Here is a 10,710-nt window from a genome sequence, read left to right on the forward strand (position 1 = left end):
GTAGGGCAAGAGGCAGGGGAAGCTCTAAAAAAATACATTACTAGTACAAAATTAGGCCAAGGAGGAAGTCAGTGAGGGACCCTAGAGCTTAGTATTCATTAGCTTCATGGCAAACTCATTCTGACTGTTCACTAAAAACATATCTCTATACTTATTTTTAAACTGGTAAAATTGCTAAATCTACATTAAATCTCTATCACATTTCAACAGATTGAAAATTAAGAATTAAAATCAATTCCAATATGGAAAATAGGCCAAGTGCTGCCAGAGGTAAATATTATGCTGATAAATAAAGCTTTATTATGAAAAAAAATTACTAAGCATTAAGATAAAACCTGATCATTATAAAATTCTAACCATCACCTCCCCTTTGCAATCCTTATGTTAGGGAAGACCAAATGGCAATTTTTCTTCATTTACTTATTGTTTTTGTTTTGTTTTAAATCTAGCCAAAAAATAAAATAAAATCCACTGGCTTTTCCAAGTATCAATAAATCTATGATCATACAGTGAAAATCTGAGGTTACACAAACCTTGAAGCTGAAAGAAAAACAAGGACTTTTTTGAACTAAACCTAAAGTCAAATTATGATTCTACCTCTGTTGCCTGAGGATATAATTTCATCTTCCTTAGAATGAGTTTGCTTATCTGTAGAAGGTAGGACCAGAACCCCTCCCCAAAAGTAATGTAACAATTAGAGTTGATACATGTGAAATTTTGAACATGTGGGAGATTAAGTTAAATAGTAGTTTGTAATGCTAAACTGTCACAGTAGCATCCTCTAACACTGTCTACAAGGAATTTCACTTCAAAAATACATTTATGCACAACTGACCAAAGCAACTGAAACCAATACATAGGACTCGCTCTTCCCTTCAGTGTCCTTTAGTGCAATGGATAAAGTGTTTGTGGCTATGATTTTGTTCACGATTCCAAGCTGCCAGTTTGGCTGGACAGGTTAATCCAAAAATCACATTCAAGTGAAAGCTGGAATTCTGCTCATTTTGCCATATCCTAGTAGAAATTAGAGAGACTTGTGATTTCTGTTTAAAATGCAGAAAGCTGGAAAGGACATCGCTTCCACTGTTACAACAAAAACAAACACAAATGCCAGACAATCAACAAATTCAAAACTTTCTTGAACCAATCAGAGAAGTAAGGTCACAGAGCAAACTGACCTGATATGTAAGGAGAAAAGCTGCTTCCAAGAAGAAAAAGGATATGAGCATTTGCATGCCCCAGGAGAATCTGCCTGTTGCCAAAGAAGACGGTAGGACAAATTCAGGTAAAAATTTTAATCCATTTCTAAAGGCCAAGTGTGGGCGAGAATGAGAATATAGAATCCCTGGGAGCCACAGACACAATCTGCATCCACACCTCCTCATGGATTCGTCAAAAACCTCACATGAGCCCCACAAAAAAAAAAAAAAAAAAAAGATTGGGGTAGGGACCTGAGGTCTGAGAAACTTCCATCCCCGCACAAGTGTTAGAGAGGTAAACAGCTGTTGAAAAAGCACAAATTCCTGCCCACACTCTTCTCACCTAACTCCTCCCACAGAAAAAAGACTTAAGTATTTGGGCTTAATGCAGCAAAAGCCTGCAGCTGAGGGAAGGGAACAGAAAAAATAATCCTCTCTTCCAGGAGCTGCGTGCTTGGACCATACCATTAGATATCTCAGCAGGGTTGTTATTTTTTTGTTTGTTTTTTGTAGAAATTGAGAAGATGATCTTAAGTTTTTATGAAAAGATAAACTTAATTAGCCAAAAGAATTTTGAAAAAGCTGAACAAAGTTTGAGGTTCACAGTAACTGATTTCTAGACATAAAGCAGCAGTCAAGATAGTTCTGTGCTGGAGAAAGGATAGACCTGTGGGCCCATGGAACTGGATGGAGAGTTCAGAAACTGAAATAGACCTACACATATACAGCTGACCCTTGTATAATACGGGGAGGGGTGAGGGTGTTAGGGGTGCCCACCCTGGTTCAAAAATCCACATATAACTTTTGACTCCCCCAAAGTTAACTACAAGTAGCCTACTGTTGACCCAGAAGCCTTACCAATAACAGTCTATTGGCACATATTTGGTATGTTATATGGATTATAGACTATATTCTTACAATAAAGCTAGAGAAAAAATGTTAGGAAAATCATGAGAAAATACATTTACAATACTGTAAAAAATCCTCATATAGGCAGAGTGCCTGGAGATCCCCAAGATCTGTCTCTTGCTTCAACAGTGTTAGATGATATTACTCAGCCGTCAGAAAGGATGAAATCTTACCATTTACATCCACGTAGATGGAACTGGAGGGTATTATGCTGAGTGAAATAAGTCAGAGAAAAACAATTATATGGCTTTACTCATGTGAGGAATATAAGAAACAGCGCAGAGGATCATAGGGGAAGCGAGGGAAAAACAGAATGAGAAGGAATCAGAGAGGGAGACAAACTATGAGAGGCTCTTAATTATGGGAAAGAAACAGGGTTGCTGGAGGGGAGGTGGGTGAGGGGGTGGGGTAATTGGGTGATGGGCATTAAGGAGGGCACGTGATGTGATGAGCACTGGGTGTTATATGCAACTGATGAATTACTAAACTAATGATGTTCTATATGTTGGCTGACTGGATTTAAAAACAAAACAAAACAGTGTTAGATGGAGGACTGTCCCTTCTTTTCCAGTTGCAAACTTAGAAACCACTTTCTCAGACATCCTCTGCCTCCAGGACCAACGAACAGTGTTTTTGTTTTGTTGCTTAGCTCCTTATTGCCAATCAACCATGAGCTCCCAGATTTCTCAGAATTATTCATCTCAGGTGGAGGCTGCTGTCAACCACTTGCTCAACATATATCTGCAAGCATCTACACTTACCTTTCTCTGGTCTGCTTCTATTCCCACCACAATGATGTGGCTCTGGAGGGCATGGGACACTTCCGTGAGTTGGCCGAGGAGAAGCACAAAGGCTCCAGCTTTTCTCGAAGATGCAAAACCAGCACGGCAACAGCACCTTTTCCAGGATGTGCAGAAGCTATCAGAGGATAAGTGGGGTAAAACCCTGTACGCTATGGAAGCTGCCATAGTCCTGGGTAAGAACCCGAAGCAGACGCTTTTGGATCTGCATGCCCTAGGCTCTCCCCACGCAGACTCTGTAACTTACTTCCTAGAGAACCACTTCCTTGATGAAGAGGTGAAACTCATCAAGAAGATGGCGAACACCTGACTAATTCTGCAGGCTGGCCGCAGAGTGGGCTGGACAAGTATGACTCACTCTCAAGCATGACTAGGAGCCTTCAGAACCCAATGTCCTTTGAGGGGCCCCTCTGGCATTTCTCTGGTGTCAGGGCTTCTGCCTGAACCTCTCCCTGCAGCTACTAGGCTGCTTTTTAACCATCCTGGAGTCCTTTTACAAGCTGTGGACCAACTGGAAACAATAAAGCTTTTTGCAGGGCTGGGGTATGGGGTGGGGGATGGGATCCGCCTATAATGGGACTCAAGCAGTTCAAACCCATATTGTTCAAAAGTCAACTGTATGTTCAATTGATTTTTCAATAAACATGCAAGGAAATTCAATGGATAAATGATAGTCTTTTCAATAAATGGTGCTGGAAAAGTTGGATATCCATAAACAAAGAACCTTCACTTCTACATTTTGCCTTATATAAAAATTAAATATAAATTGATCATAGAAACAATCAATTAAAGAACAGATTGATAGGTTGGACTTCATCAAAACTTAAAATACCAGCTTTTCAAAAGATAAGATTAAACAATAAAAAGACAAGGCATAAGGGCTCCTGGGTGGCTCAGTCGGTTGAGCACCAGATTCTTGATTTCTGCTGGGGTAGTGATCTGGGTCATGGTTGTGGTTTCATGACTGTGTGCTTTTTTCAAAATTCTCAGAACTATACAATAAAAGGGTAAATTTAGCTATTTGTAAATTTTACCTTTATTAAAGAAAATGAAAAAAGGAAGACGCATTAGTTTGACCCCTGAATATTCAAGACTGATTGTAATTATAAAAAGTGAACCCATTACATAGCCCATAAAAGCATTAAAACTGCAATTAAAGCATTTTTTTAAAATAATCCACAGTCCTGTGATCCCAAGATGTCACATTCTTTTATTTTTTTATGTACTGTCTATGTATACCTTTTAAATAGAAACATATTCATAACCATTTTCCATTTGTACACTATTCCATCTAATTAAAGTATAATTGACTTAACCTTTCTTCATTAATGGACATTTGGACTACATTATAATGTCTTAGTATGATAAGCAAAACTCCATCCAACATCTTGATACACATAATCATTTTTTCTTTTGATTGCTTTCACTTGGGGTAAATTTCAATGCAAGGAATTACAGCAAAGAGCACTTAATTTTTCTTCACCAGTTTGATATTTTTTTCCTAAAAAGATTTTTACTTATTTTTCCATTCCCATAACAGAAATTAAAACAATTTTATAATCTCTCATATTCACTAATATATACATATGTAATATTTTCAACTTAATATATGTGAAATGGGGTACATTGCTTTAATTTCCATTTTTCTTTTGTATTACTGATTATATAATCTCCAAGTTTTGTTTCAAATTTCAAATCCATTTGAGGTATAGTCCATCCATATCCTTTGTCCATATATATATTTAATACATACGAACATGGCAGTCTTGCCATGGATAAGTAATATTTTCCTAAATGTTCTCTTCCAGATTTATGACAAATTATACTAGGAATCTCTACTAAGTAAAATGAAGCTAGGGACCATGTGTTGCACAGTGGGTACCATATGCTAATACTAGACGCTCAAAAAATATTTGTTGGAAAAAGAGGAAAGAAGAAAAGAAGGGTGAGAAATTTACTCCTCATGTGAAGAGCAATTATAAACAAGGAGTAATCATCTTAACAGGGAGGTCTGGGAGAAGTCTCTATCTTTTTCTTATAGGAATTTTGAAGCTTGCCATATTTTTCCCTTTTAAAACTTTTACCTATTCAACTTTAAAATATACTTCTATTTCTAAGGGGAAGATGAAGTATCATCTGTAACTGGAATACTATATTTCTACCAGGAAGATGTGACAACTCTCAATGTATTTGGTTCTGAAGGTTTTGATTGTTTATTTTGCAGAAAGGAAAAAGTGCTAGAGTAGGGGAGGTATAGTAATAGACCCAAACTGCTCAGTTTTGTTTTGATTTGTTTTTTAACTTCCCCTTTCCTGTCATTTTACTATGTATGACACCGATCTTATTCAAATGAGGTATTTTTGTTTGTCAAGTGAGATGGCAAATGTAACAAGTACATTTCGGGCAGAATAGTGGGAATAGTGAGAAATCTGTCTTTGACAAGGAGTAGCAGCATCACAGATTAGTGGCTCCATGTGAGAACTGTACTATACAAAATCATCTCAGCCCACCCCCAGCAGAATAGCTCATGAGATATTGGTGGTCCCTCTGAAGTGCTCAGAGCCAATTCTGCTAATGCAGGGGGATGGTGTGTACATCAGAGCAAAGCTGGGGTAATCCTGGCAAGTTGGGTAATGATAATTGGTGATGAACACTGGCCTTTCAGAGAGGCCAGAATCAAACCACATCTCTCTTTTCCCTATGAATGACAGAGCTCTGTATTCCATTGTCACACTAAGTCCCCCACATACTACATCTGCAATACCTTAATAAAATGAAAGCAAACATTATTTGCAACATTAGCTATAAGTCATACACAATTTGGCAGGTCCAATTTGCATTTGAATAATAAATTGAAATGAACCCAACAAATACCAAGTTTGTAGCAGAATAACAGTGGAAAATATACACGTAAGGTTATTACTATCCAGGTGGCAAAAGATACAAATGAATGTTGGAGGTGAGCATAAAACTGTCCAGTGTTTTATTCATTGATATTTATGAAAATGTACAACTAGTTTATTATTTCCATTTCCTGCACTGAATTACACAGCAGGAACTTATCAGAGAAACCAGTTAATATTGACAATATATCGTCTGTTATAACTGGTAGAATGGCTCAAAATAGCAAATAGCACTCTTGAATCCCAGGGATCTCCAGAATGACATACTCTCCAAACTTTACCTCAACGATAAGGGAGAAAATAATTTGGGATTACAGGAAAGCAACCACAATAGAGAAAAAAATCTGAGATTAAAGATAATGTGGTTAGGGCGCCTGGGTGGCTCAGTTGGTTAAGCGACTGCCTTCGGCTCAGGTCATGATCCTGGAGTCCCTGGATCGAGTCCCGCATCGGGCTCCCTGCTCGGCAGGGAGTCTGCTTCTCTCTCTGACCCTCCCCCCTCTCATGTGCTCTCTCTCATTCTCTCTCTCTCAAATAAATAAATAAAATCTTTAAAAAAGAAAAAAAGATAATGTGGTTAAACTCTGTGGGATCAATGATACTACCATAAATTAAGCAGTTATATGGAGGGAAAGCATGGAGGAAAAGACCAAGGGATTTTTTGATATAAGAAAGTAGGAGATATTGGGAAAGATTTAGTTTATTTGTTCATTCACAGATTCATTTATCAAAATATTCACTGAATATCTACCACTTCTGAGCCCTCTGGTAAGATCTTGAGATAAAAAGATAAATGTTACAAAAGATCATTTTTTAAGGGGTGCCTGGGTGACTCAGTTGGTTAAGTGTCTGATTCTTGATCTCAGCTCAGGTCTTGATCTCAGGGTCGTGAGTTCAAGCACCGCATTGGGCTCCATGCCAGGAATGGAGCCTACTTAAAAAACAAAACAAACAAAACAAAAACAAACCACAACAACTTACAATTCAGTGGGGAAGACCACATTTAGAGAGATAGTGTAAAATATGAAAGTCCTATACTAGAATTATGTACAAGGAAAACATTTATAAATCTTTAAGATGGGCACTAAACTCTTCTGTTAGCTGTCCTACAACGACACTAAACCTTAAAGGATGAATAAATGTTATAAATGCGATCAGTTTGTTATCAGCATAAGAAAGAATCCACAGCGCAATTATAAATAATCTATATTTTGACAGTGAGACTCAGTCACATATCTAATATTTGTGACAAAAATTATTATTTTTATTTTTTTTAGTATTTTATTCATTTATTTTATAGAGATTGAGGGAGAAGTATGAGTAGAGGGAGGAGCAGAGGGAGAGGGAGAAGCAGACTCCCCGCTGGGCAGGGAGCCCCATGAGAGGCTCCATCCCAGGACCCTGGGATCATGACCTGAGCCAAAGGCAGACACTTAACTGACTGAGCCACCCAGGTGCCCTGAGATAAAAATTATTAAGAACACAAACATTTCCTCTTCCTTTTGCTGGCTCTGAAGACCTGAGCTTTGATTGATCTTTCATCAACACAATAGCTTTGTTCATTTACTGCCCAGCTGTTTGAATTAGAAGACCTGAAGGAACAAACCTGATTCTTGACCCTGGACCAGGTTAGAGCTGACAGATAAACAAGGCCCTAGTGGGAAAGGCAAAGCATGTGTGCCTCTCGCTTTCAGGAATGTAAGGTCAGGGCTGCTGATTTTTGGCAAAAGGCCCCAAAGAAGGGTCTTGGAGAACCCTTCGAAATTATAAACAACAAAATAAGAATTTTCTGGACCTGTGATTCTCACATTTTATACTCTCAACCTTATAAAGATGATTGGAACATTTTGGGGGTTGAGAGATGTATTAAAGAAATGGTAGTAAACTTGAAAAATCACTACAATTTGAGAAATTATAAGATATTTGAGAATGCCTCTTTTTCAGTTATGTTTGGTACAGGGTATCATGTGATATGCAAGTGTCATGTTGTGACTCCAATTAAATTGCCAAGAATTCTAGCAGGGCAATGTTCCTGTTCCCTGTAACTCAGATTCCACAATTTCAGAGGACTGAAAGTCATAGAAAAACCTCAGGTTTTAGAAGAGAAAACAGATTCCTGTGCTCTAAGCGCTTGAGAAACGTTCTCTCTCCATGGTGGCATCTAAACACTCTTCCTTATGCTCACCCTAGTTAATATGAAAATATGTGCTTTCCAAACTAAAGTATGTCAATGAGGAGTGTGTCCTACTCTTCAAAGGTTTCAAAAATAAAACATTTAAAAAAAAAATCACCCATTACTTCACCACAACTTCAAAGTACACTAAAAAGTGAATTCGAAACACACACACACACACACACACACACACACACACACTGAATCTCCCTGAATTCCGCATCTCAGAGTAATAACTATATAGGTGCAAATATTTCCAGAATATTGCCCATTTTATACAGGTATGCACTTTTTAAAAAATAGACTTTATAGAGCATAGGTCCAAAAAGGTCCATGTAGACCTACCTTACTTTCTGGTTGTGTATTTTAATTTATCTTGAAATCCTTTATTGATAGACATTTGGTTTTTTTAGTCTATTTTTTATCACAATCAAGGATATAATAAATATTCTTGTTCGCATATATTGCTATTTCATGTACAAAATTCTGGAGACCACATGCATCATGTCATAGTCTTTGGAACCATAAAACATTTTCTTTCAATTACAGTTATATCATTTGCAATTTAAACAATTTTGGCCGAGTAGAGCCACAGTTTGATCATCAGAAATTGGTGGTAATAATAATCCCTTTATAGGACTGTGAAGATGGAATGAGATAAAATATATAAAATTTATTTTTAAAACTGAAAGTAATGTACATGCTTTTATTGTTAGAGTTTATGTGCAATTGCAAAATTATCAACTTGGTCAGTTGTTACTACTTCTCTGAAGCAGGGCCATTAATTGAAATTTACCCCAAGAAGGGTTGGGGTGGGTCCACAGAACAAGGGAAACAGGGTGGAAAGGAGGATGCTAGGAAGCTGAACAGCCTTTGAAGTGAACTTCAGAGCATCTTGGTGCAAAAAGTCCACTGGGGGTTCCTAAATTAGTTGTAGAAATTAGAGGCTGTGCTTCTATTCATGAAGGCTTGGCTCAGTTTGAAAGTACAGTAGACAACAGGAGGCACCAAACGCCTCCAGCACTGTCCTGGAAGCAGTGGTTGCCTAAAGTGGATATAGTGGCTCCATTGAGGAGCCTGAAGGAGCAGGAGTATTGCAGAGACCTACACACTTTTTCTATTTCAACTATATTATTAAAGAAGAAACCTATTCTAGGGCGCCTGGGTGGCTCAGTTGGTTAAGCGACTGCCTTCGGCTCAGGACATGATCCTGGAGTCCCGGGATCGAGTCCCGCATCGGGCTCCCTGCTCAGCAGGGGGTCTGCTTCTCCCTCTGCCCTCTTCCCTCTCGTGCTCTCTGTCTCTCATTCTCTCTCTCTCAAATAAATAAATAAAATCTTTAAAAAAAAAAAAGAAGAAGAAGAAACCTATTCTAGAGGTCTAGTACTGTCTCTCCTAAAAGTCAGGATTAGGGAAATCTCACACAGATTTGGTCACCTCCAGTCTCCAAAGAATCAAGAGAAACAGTCTGTCTTTGCTGACAAGGGCACACAAATATTAGTTCAGGCAATGTGTGTGGTTCATTGCAGATGAGACAGAAAATTCATAAATTGGGACCCTTCATGGGCTTTGCCACTCTAGAAGGAACCTTTCCCTCTCCGTCATCACACTCAATTTTTTTTTTTACATTTCAGGAATATTAGGAAGAGATCTTATGATCTCTTCCTCTTGTGAAGCCACAATTTTCTCCCCAAGAGATAAGGAGCAATTTTCTCATTGGTAAAACTGGCTCATGGAGCACAGAGCTATCAAAGCCCAGTCCACGTGCACCTGCTCTTGGAATCCAGCTTCCCACAGCCCACATATATTGCTCACTCTTCTACACTATAAGTAGCCTGTGCACAGGTGGAAAGGAGACCTGAGTTCTCTGGCTTCTCTGCCTATGACTGGGTGAATGAATCAAGTCACAGAAAAGGAAGTGGGATCCAATTTGATCTCAAGTCCATGGTTGATTTCCCAAACTATTTGGCAGAATAAAAGTGGTGTTTTGGTCTTGGAATCCTGTGTGTATTTTTCAGCTCGTTCAGAATTTGTAAGTGAGTAAGAAATGTGTGAAACAGAACAAATTCAAAGGATGTGGCAAAGAGCAGCCAGAGAACTGCCAATAACCAAAATTGCTTAGGCTAAAGCAGAAAATAAGTCAGTGACTTCATCAGACTTGACTGACTTCCACTCTAGCCTCTAGCCCTCATTTCCTTCAGGTGGACATTTTTTTTACTCTCCCAACTGCTAGCATGGGCTCTGCAGAGCCACCAAGACTTATCCTCACTTTAGGTTGGAAAGATGTAAGGGAACCGGAACCTAACCCTTAGGACTAGAGGCAGGTTTACCAGGGAGCTGAAGGTCAAACTTCAGGCTCTTTCCTTGCACAAGTACTTCCCAAGGCCCAGTGCATTCTCTTTCTGAAACACTGGGAGGAAGCAATGACCCTGGACCAGCACTTTCTAGTGTTACACACTCCTGCCTTCCTGGGGATTACCCTTTAAGTTCCTGGGCAACATGAAGGGTCAGCCAGCTTTTAGCACGCTCTCTAATCAATACCCAGCAACAAGCTACCATTGCAGATCTCTTGGAGCAACCAGACTCTTATCTTTGACTGTAAGGGGAAAAATGTGAATTAGATGCTGCTTGCTCTGTGGCAACTCCTCCCTAAAGAATGGCCCAAGATGGGGTGGTGATGGTGCTGAGAGACTTACCAGTGACAATGAGGACATGACTGAGCTGGA

General features: G+C 38.9%; 1 pseudogene; it reads left to right on the top strand.

Annotated features, from left to right (window-relative positions):
- Positions 1–2,777: 2,777 nt before the first annotated feature.
- On the top strand, positions 2,778–3,267 carry LOC118000183 (annotated as a pseudogene).
- Positions 3,268–10,710: the final 7,443 nt, after the last annotated feature.

The sequence above is a fragment of the Mirounga leonina genome, unplaced genomic scaffold, assembly GCF_011800145.1.
Source record: "Mirounga leonina isolate KUSES-001 unplaced genomic scaffold, KU_Mleo_1.0 Mir_115, whole genome shotgun sequence".
Taxonomy (NCBI): Eukaryota; Metazoa; Chordata; class Mammalia; order Carnivora; family Phocidae; genus Mirounga; species Mirounga leonina.